The sequence below is a fragment of the Abrus precatorius genome, unplaced genomic scaffold, assembly GCF_003935025.1.
Source record: "Abrus precatorius isolate BTA unplaced genomic scaffold, Abrus_2018 Scaffold5, whole genome shotgun sequence".
Taxonomy (NCBI): domain Eukaryota; kingdom Viridiplantae; phylum Streptophyta; class Magnoliopsida; order Fabales; family Fabaceae; genus Abrus; species Abrus precatorius.
The window spans coordinates 8,078,828-8,088,884 of NW_020874395.1; the positions used below are offsets into that span (position 1 = coordinate 8,078,828).

Genomic DNA, 10,057 nt, shown 5'->3' on the forward strand with positions numbered 1-10,057 from the left:
ATTCTGTTCTTTAATCCTGACATAGACATAACCTTAAGAAGATTGAGAAAATAATCTAGAGCAGAAAAATTCATAGGAAGTGATAATGATTTAGAAGTTGTCTATTCTCTAGAAATTCAGAACAATCCTAGAGTGAAAAAAACATCTACACCTTTGAGACAACCAAATCCAGAAATAGAGATGGCAGAACAAAAGAGAATTAGAACATTAGGGGACTATGCAATTCCTAACATGCAAGGTTTTAACTCTTCTATAATCAGGCCAACCATTCAAGCCAACCATTTTGAGATTAAACCTGCCTTATTATACTTAGTCCAACAGGATCAGTTTTCTGGTGGAAATTTTGATGATCCTAACCTACATATTTCAAATTTTCTGCAGTTATGTGACACCATAAGAATGAATGGGGTTAGTGAAGAAGCCATCAGACTGAGACTATTTCCTTTTTCCTTGAGAGATAGAGCTAAATGCTAGTTACAAGCTCAACCACAAAGAAGCATTACAACTTGGACAGAACTTGTGAATAAGTTTCTAACCAAGTACTTTCCTCCATCCAAAGCTGCTAAGCTGAGAGGAGAAATTACATCCTTTGTGCAGCAAGAAAGAGAATCATTGTATGAAGCTTGGGAAAGATACAAAGAATTGCTTAGAAGGTGTCCACATCATTGTATTCCAAATTGGATGCAATTGGAAACTTTCTACAATGGAATGAATGCAGCAACAAGAACAATGGTTGATGCTGCTGTTGGAGGTTCATTAAATACAAAGTCCTTGGAAAAAGCTCAGAAGATTATTGAGATGATGACATCTTCAATGTATCAGAATTCAAACTCAAGGAATCAAGGAAGAAACTTTGGTTATGAAGTTAAGGTTTTGGAAACTTTTCTTGCACAGAATTAGCTACAAAATCAATTGTTTTCAGAACAAATAGCTGCACTAACTTAACAAATTAGCAACCTTCAAACAGGGAGTATGCCTACCAGTCAGCTAAGCTGTGATTTTGTGGAGGAAACCATGTAAATGGTGTATGCAAGGCACCTACAAGTGAACCATAGGAACAAGTGAATTATATGAACAATTTTCAGAGACAACAACCCTCATATTCCCCTGGATTTAAATTTCGAATAATAGAAATCAGTAGTATTCTAATTGGAATAATCAATATTCTGTTGCCAAGAATTCTAACTCTAATTTACCTTTTTCTAATGCAGGTCCAGCAACATAACAGTCTTATTTTTAGAGGAATCCATCCACTCAACCTCAAGGAACTCAGAAATTTTCCAAGCCTATGAATGAAAGGTTGACTAAGATGGAAGAAACCATGTTGCAATTCATGAAGGTGACCCAAACAAGTTTCAAGAACCAAGAAGCTTCTATGAAGAAACTGGAAACACAAATTGGACAGTTAGCTGAACAACTATCCAGCAAGGATGAAGGAAGATTTCCAAGCAATACAGTACTCAATCCTAAGGATCAATGTCAAGCCAGAATTACAAGGAGTGGAGCTGTGGTTGCAAGTCCTAAACCTGTAGAAAAGAAAGTCAATGATGCAGCAGAGAGGAAAATTGAACAAGATCTGCAACAAGGAAATTTTAAGCTATTGAAGAAAGATCATTCAGAAGAAAAAGAAGAAGTTCCTATGAATTCTGAGAGGAAAACCAAAAAGCAACTCTTTGAAGAAGCTTGTAAGCCAATAGATCCAGAAAAATACAAGAGGTTGCCTTATCCTCAAAGGGTCCAAAATCCTAAACAGGAGGAACAATTTGAAAGCTTTATGAATGTCTTTAAGAAATTACAGATTAACATTCCTTTTGCAGAAGCTTTGGAGCAAATGCCTTCATATGCAAAATTTATAAAAGAACTATTTTCCAGAAAAAGGAAGCTAGAGCACGACAAAACAGTACCTTTGACAGAGGAGTGCAGTGCCATTCTCAAGAGAAAGCTTCCTCAAAAACTCAAAGACCCAGGTTCATTCATCATTCCATGTGAAATAGGACAGTGCACTGTGGGAAGAGCATTGTGTGACTTGGGAGCAAGCATAAACTTTATGCCTTTAGCTATCATGAAGAAATTAGGCATAGAAGAAGTGAAACCCACCAACATTACACTGCAATTAGCTAATAGATCATACACTTATCCATATGGAGTTGTTGAAGATTTATTAGTTAAAGTTGATAAGTTTATTTTTCCTGCAGATTTTGTAATTCTGAACATGGAGGTGGATGCTAATATTCCTTTGATCCTAGGAAGGCCATTCATTGCAACAGGGAGAGCTTTAATAGATGTGCAAAAAGGGGAACTTATGCTTCGAGTTCAAGATGAAAAGGTAGTATTTAATGTATTTAAAGCTTTAAAATATCCAGTTGAAGATAATACATATATGAAGGTGCAAAAAGGGGATGCTTTTATTACACAACACCCTATTAACGAATTTGATGAAGATGTTGTGTTAAGGAAAATTATAGCTGCAAGAAATACAAATTTTGAGATTTGTAAAGCAGAACAAATGATGGAAATTAAGTAGCAATTAGAAGCCCTGCCAATTCAAAAACCTACAGAAAATTCAATGAAGGAGGAGCTGAAAAAGGATGTTAAAGAAGAGGAAAAGCAGAAGATAGAACTGAAACAACTTCCCTCCCACCTGAGGTATGCATTTCTGGATGAGAATCATAAGAATCTAGTCATCATCAATAATGAGCTCAAGGAAGAACAAGAGGAAAAACTGCTGTGAATCTTAAGAAAACACAAATCTGCAATCGGTTGGAGTATTGCAGCCACAAAGAAGGTTGAATCCAACTATGAAAGAGATAGTTAAGAAAGAGGTCATGAAGCTGCTAGATGCAGGAATAATCTACCCAATTTCTGACAACAATTAGGTGAGTCCAATCCAAGTTGTCCCAAAGAAAGAGGGCATGACTGTTGTAGCTAATGAAAAGAATGAACTCATCCCTACTAGGACTGTGACTGAATCGAGAATGTGCATAAACTATAGGAAGTTAAATGATGCCACCAGAAAAGACCATTTCCCACTACCATTTGCAGATCAAATGTTGGAGAGACTTGCTGGACATTCATTCTATTGTTTCCTTGATGGTTATTCAGGATATAACCAAATAGCAGTGGATCCTTTGGATCAAGAGAAAACTACATTTACATGTCCATTTGGAGTCTTTGCATATAGGAGAATGCCTTTTGGATTATACAATGCTACTGCCACCTTTTCAAAGGTGTATGCTTGCAATTTTTTCTGACTTAGTAGAAAACATCATTGAAGTGTTTATGGATGACTTCTCTATTTTTGGTGATTCTTTTGATGACTGCTTGGCTAATCTATCCACTGTTTTGCAGAGATGTCAAGATACTAACCTTGTGTTGAATTGGGAGAAGTCCCATTTTATGGTACAAGAAGGCATTGTTCTTGGTCACAAAATTTCAGAAAAAGGAATGGAAGTGGACCAAGCTAAGATAGAAGTCATTAGTAAATTGCCTCCACCTATCAATGTTAAGGGAGTTAGAAGTTTTTTAGGACATGTTGGCTTGTATAGAAGGTTCATAAAAGATTTTTCCAAAATTGGTAAACCCTTGAGTAATTTACTTATAAAGGATGCTGATTTCATATTTGATGATAATTACTTGCATGCATTTTTTGTTTTAAAAGAGAAATTGATTTCTGCACCTATCCTTGCAAAACCAGATTGGAAATTACCTTTTGAACTCATGTGTGATGCAAGTGATAGTGCAGTAGGTGCTGTTTTAGGACAGAGGAAAGATAGGAAATTACATGTTATTTACTATTCAAGCAAAGTGTTAAATCTTGCACAAGTGAACTACATAACAACAGAAAAAGAGCTTCTAGCTATTGTATATGCTTTCGATAAGTTCATATAATATTTAATGGGTTCAAAAGTGATTGTATACACTGACCATGCTGCTCTTAAGTACCTTTTATCAAAACAGGATACAAAGCCCATATTATTAAGATGGATTCTGCTTCTCCAAGAATTTGAGCTAGAGATCAAAGACAAGAAAGGGAAAGAAAATGGTGTTGCTGACCACCTATCTAGATTGCCATTGGAGAGTTTAACCACTGAATCCTTGGAAATAAATGAAGAATTTCCAGATGAAAAGTTGTTTGCAGTGGAAAACATGCCTTAGTTTGCTGACATTGCAAACTTTAAGACAACTTAATTCATCCCAAAGAGGTTTACTTGGCAGCAAAAGAAGAAGTTCTTACATGACAGCAAATTCTATGTGTGGGAAGACCCTTATTTGTTCAAAATTAGAGTGGATGGTTTACTTAGAAGGTGCATTCCACAAAGTGAGCAAGCTGAGATACTATGGCATTGTCACAATTCAGAATATGGAGGCCACTATGCAAGTTCAAGGACTACTGCAAAAGTCTTACAAGCAGGTTTTTTCTGGCCTACACTCTTCAAAGATGCCAAGAAGTATGTGAAAAATTATGATAAATGTCAAAGAACTGGAAATATTTCAAGAAGACATGCGCTGCCATTAACCAACATCTTAGAAGTGGAGCTATTTGATGTATGGGAGATTGATTTCATGGGACCATTTCCCCCATCATTCTCACATAAATACATTTTAGTTTCAGTAGATTATGTATCTAAATGGGTAGAAGCTATTCCCACCAGATCAAATGATGCAAGGGTAGTGATTTCCTTTATAAGAAAGAATATTTTTTCAAGATTTGGTGTGCCTAGAGTGCTGATAAGTGATGGAGGTACTCATTTCTGCAACAAGTATCTTGAAGCTGTATTAATGAAATATGGTGTGAAGCACAAGGTTGCTACTCCATATCATCCACAAACAAGTGGACAAGTGGAGGGTTCAAATAGAGAAATCAAGCAAATTTTAGAGAAAGTAGTGAACAACTCAAGGAAAGATTGGTCAAAAAGGCTGGATGATTCACTGTGGGCATATAGGACTGCTTTAAAACTCCAATTGGTATGTCTCCATACCAGTTAGTATTTGGAAAGGTCTGTCATCTACCCTTAGAGCTGGAACACAGAGCATACTAGACTACCAAGTGGCTTAACTTAGATTTGTAAAATGCTAGAAAGAAGAGAGTTCTGCAGCTGCATGAGTTAAGAAGAATTCAGACAGCAGGCTTATGAAAATACAAAGTTATATAAAGAGAGAACAAAGAGAATCCATGACAAGTTTATTCTCCAAAAGGGCAGCAAGTGCTGTTATTCAATTCAAGATTAAAATTATTTCCAGGGAAACTAAAATCCAGATGGTTTGGACCATTTTTTATTAAGGAGACTTCTCCCTTTGGAGCAATCCTTATAGAAGATCAGAAAATAGGGAGACAATTCAAGGTCAATGGCCAAAGATTGAAGATCTATAATGAAGAGGAGTTTACAAGTAACATTTCATGCTTGAAATTAGTTCCTCTTGAGTGAGGAACAACTAATGTCAAGGTAGTGACGTTAAAGAAGCACTTTGTGAGAGACAACTCACATTTCTAACCCAATTGTAGCTATGTATAGTATTTTAGAATCCTGCATAGTTAAATTCCACAGTTTTATGTTTTTCTGCATAATGTATATGAATATTCTACTGCATCTTATTTTCTGAGGTACATTTGGGATACTTGAATTGAGATTCAATGTTTAGAGTGTGTATTTGATGGATTAGAGTGTGAGAAGTGAATTAATTGAGAGTTTTGAAGCAATTGATTAATGAAAGGATTCACTTTGTTGCAGAAAAGAAGCTACACAGAGAATGTATTTTAGGATCTCTATTGGAACAATCACTTTTACTGAAAAAAGTGATCAAACAGAGGCATCAAGGTAAACATGCTCCTCTGGAACAATCACTTTTACTGATAAAAGTGATCATGCAGAGACAAATGGGAAAATTAGCTCTCTGGATTGCTTCCTTTTATTGACAAAAGTGACTACGCACAGGTAAGTAAACTTGCAATATTTCTGCGTTAATCCTTTTATTGAAAAAAGTTGTCACTATGCTGTGCGTTATCACTTTGCCTAATGTCAATGAGAAGTGAATTTTATACTTATATTCTCTATTATTTATTTATCTTAAATAAGTATGTAATGTAGAAACAATATTCTTGGTTCCTTATAAAAGGGGTCATGACACCCAGCATAGTGATAACGCGTCCCATACTATGAAAAATCAACACTCTGGAACACTTACTCTGCTCAAAAATAGTGATGACGCTGGGACCATTTAATTTTGCAATGTTTATTTTTTATTTTAAAAGTCGCCACGTGCCTAGCGTAACTATATATATCACTTAACCTGAGCACGCACACACACATTCACTCTTGAAATCCAACTTCTCTCTGAAAGTTCCTTGCATTCTCAATTCCTCTGAGTGTCAATAAGCACCAACAAGTTTTCTTTCATTAATTTTTGCATCATTCCCATCAGTTACGTATCCCTTTTTTCTCTGAAATAGCATATTAGGGTTTTCTGTGTTAATAGTTTAAGGAAAAAGAAAAAAGGGAGTAATAGGAAATTATTTTGAGGATATTTGACTCAATAATAGCATGAACAATACACTGAATCAGTCTCTCTGTCATTTAATTTTTTTTCTAACAAGATTTGAATTTGCATTACATTGATTGAATTGTTTTTGTTGAAAATGATTGGGTTAAAAACTATGTTTGAAAAATTAGTGAAAACTGAACACATTGCTCTGACTCTGTTGAATGCACTTGGAACTTACAAATTAGGATTTCTTTGAATTTTATTGTGTAAGGTTGTATGGTTGTATGTTCTGGTGTTTAAGTTAGAAGAAATGTTTGAATGAATAATGGAACACTGTTCTGCTGTTATTTTCTAGAAAATTAGAATCTGCATTATGCCAATTCTCTGATTTAATTTCTATAGAAGTTCAGTAATCTATAAAGACTTCAACAAAATTAATTGGAATGAAAGTTGATTGTCTGAATTTATCTGCTGAACTGTATTATGTGTGTGAGGCTTTAGGAAAAGTTAGAATTGAGAATTGGGGAACTGTTCTGGTGTCCTTTGGTTCAGTGTTAAAATAGACAAAATTCTGAATAGGTTTTCTCTATCCATTATGATATGTTGTTTTGATTGGAAGAACTGAAACATATTTGAACCAAAATTCTGCAGAATCTAAGTTGATAACAACAGAATTTTCTGAAAAGGTGGGATTGGAAATTAGAATGCATGACTGTGATAAAATTGAGTTAGAAATTATGCTGGGAAGAATTGAAGTCCATACTTGGTTGAAAATTGGCTAAAACCTTGTAATCTTTTGCTGAAATTACAGAATTATATTGGAATTTGGTTAAAGTCCTATAATAATCTCTCTGCGTTAATATGATATTTCTAAGAATGTGCACTCTGAACTCATACAGTAGGGCTTTACATGCTTTGACTGTGAATAATTAAGCTTGTGCAGTTGTATGTTTATATGTGTATGCTGAATTATCTTAACAGCAACCTGCATGACTATACTGTTAAACCATGAATGTCTGCAAATTATTTGATTGAATTTTTTGCAAGCATAAAAATATCATGTGTTAAAATTTTACATTTCCTTTTTGCAGAAACTGAAAAATGGTTAGAACTTCTTTCAATACACCTGTGGGCCCTTCCAAGAGGAAGCAAGATGAATCTTCCACCACCCCAAGAAGAAGATCCAGCAGAAATCTTCAAGCTAGGAATACTTCAGCAGCAAAGAAGGCCAGAACTGATAGTGTCTCAAGCTCCTCACCCATTGAAATTTCTAACCCATCTCAACCAAGATCAGCTGCATCTTCACCTTCTCCACCACCTCAGACTAGAGCAGCTGTACCTTCACCTTCTCCACCACCTCAGACCAGAGAAGCTACACCTTTAAGCTCCTCACCCTCTACAACACATGACTCAAGGTTCAGGAGCATTGCTCACGAAAACTTCTTTAAAGCCAATATCCTGAGGAGGAAAATTATCCCTGATAGAGCATTCAAAATTACTGGGGACAATTATCCAGAATTCAGAGAAAGGATTCGGAAGATAGGATGGGATTTTTTCTGTTCTGCAGCTGGCCTGGGTTGAAGGGAAATAACTCAGGAGTTTTATGCAAATGCCATGAGGTTCAAGGGAACTAAATTTTCTAGGTACAACACAATGGTCAAAGGGATGAGGATAGACTTCAGTCCTTCCAATATCAACAGGGTGCTAGAAATTAATGTTGAAAGATACCCTGCACAGCTGGATTTCACCTCATTCAGGAAGAGTCCTAATATTGATTATATGCAGATTTCAGAGAAAGTTGGCAGGCCAGGTACAACTTGGAAGTTAAATCAAGCCAAGAAGCCAAAATGTATAATCACCAAGAACTTGCTGCCTTTTGCCAAGGTATGGAGCATGTTTATCCTGAATTCTTTCATGCCAATAAAACACAGCTCAACCTTGGCAATGAAGAGGGCTGAATTGCTGTTTGGAATAGTTATGGATATGTACATTGATGTGGGGGAGATAATAAGTGACTGCATCCTTAATATTTTGAAGACCAAGAGGGATTATCTGGCCTTCCCTTCAATCATCAAAAAAAGATCAGAGTTGCACCCCCCATCTTCGCATCTATGGTAAAAGAAATTTATGCCATCACTTCCTACACCTCTGTAGCCCCAATTCCTTCCCAATATAAAAAGGAGAAACCAATGCTGATGAGAGATGCATTGAAGCTGATGGCTGAGAAACAAAATCAACTTGCTGAAAGGCAAACTGATATGCACAACAGTCTCAAAGCTGGAACAATGCTGCTGGAATGTGTGATGCTCAATATTGGACAAAAGCTAGGAATGACTAAAGAGGAGATGTACCACACACCTGATTTGGCAGAAAATGCTCAGTGTTTATGATCCTCTGTGTTTAAAGATTTACCAGTTTATAAAACACACATTCCACAACCAATAGAGAAATAAGTGGTAGAAGAAGAGGCAGTAGAGGAAGAAAAAGAAGAAGAAGATTCAGAGGAAGATATATTAGAGGAGGAAGATGCAGCAGATAACTAGTTTAGGAATTATTATTTTTCTGTCATTAAGAGTTTTGTAAATTGATCTAGTTAAGTTTCAAACTTTTTGAGTTGTAATTACAATTTGGTACAAATTGGTTTAATTTTCGCATATCTGTTCTGCATTTATGTTAGCTTTCCAATTAATTGCCTTTTACTTGCCAATTGATGGAATTTTGGTATTTTATGCAGAGAATGTCACACACACATCACTCACACACAATGGTTGTTGACACCTGCACAAGCTGCCATGAAAAGAGGGTTATTCTTTACCTCTTGATTCATGTGTTAGCTACACAATACACTGAAATTTACTGATAATAGGATAGGATATGAGCTATTTTTTTGCAAATTGACTGTAAGATGCTTGATTATTCTGTGAATTCTGTTTGAATTTTTTTTAAAAAATATTTTTCCCATTCTCAAAATGAAATCACACTTGTATTTTCAAAATGAGGCAGTCTTGCCACTAGGTGCATAATTCTGAAAAGTGAATGGTGAGTTCATTGATTAGCATGTCACTTACAAATCCCTAGTGAGACTTGAGCTGCATGTTTCTTTTTCATATGTGATTAATCACATTTTGCTGCATTCTCTAGAACTTGCCTTGCTTCTTGGTTAAATATGCAATTTACAGTTTTCACATATATGATGGAGGCCATGTTTGATATACTTAGTTACCCTAAATGCCTTCCATTATGCTTGAATGCCCTAGTTCTCCCCTTTAAGCTTCATATCCTTTTCTTGAATTAACCTCATTACAAGCCTTGCTGAAAAACCAAATTTACCATTCAATTAATCAGAGGCATAGTGAGTTTAATCAAGAATGAGTTTTAAAACTAAGTTTGAGGTGACATCCATATTTTAATTGCTTAAGGACACACAATGTTCTAAGTTTGGGGTGGGGAATAGCAAGCTATCTAAGTTTGAGTTCAAAAAGTTAGAAAGTAAGAATAAAAGTGCTGCAGAAAAATAAAGGAATTATGCAGCAAAAACTGGCTGCAGAAAATTCTGAAAAAAAAAAAAGAAAAATAT

At 35.6% G+C, this 10,057-nt stretch overlaps 1 non-coding gene across 1 annotated transcript; it reads right to left on the reverse strand.

Moving 5' to 3' along the window:
- Nucleotides 1-564: 564 nt before the first annotated feature.
- Nucleotides 565-671, reverse strand: LOC113868305. The gene has a single exon (XR_003505326.1). It is a non-coding gene; the product is annotated as a small nucleolar RNA R71 (small nucleolar RNA).
- Between the last annotated feature and the right edge of the window lie 9,386 nt (nucleotides 672-10,057).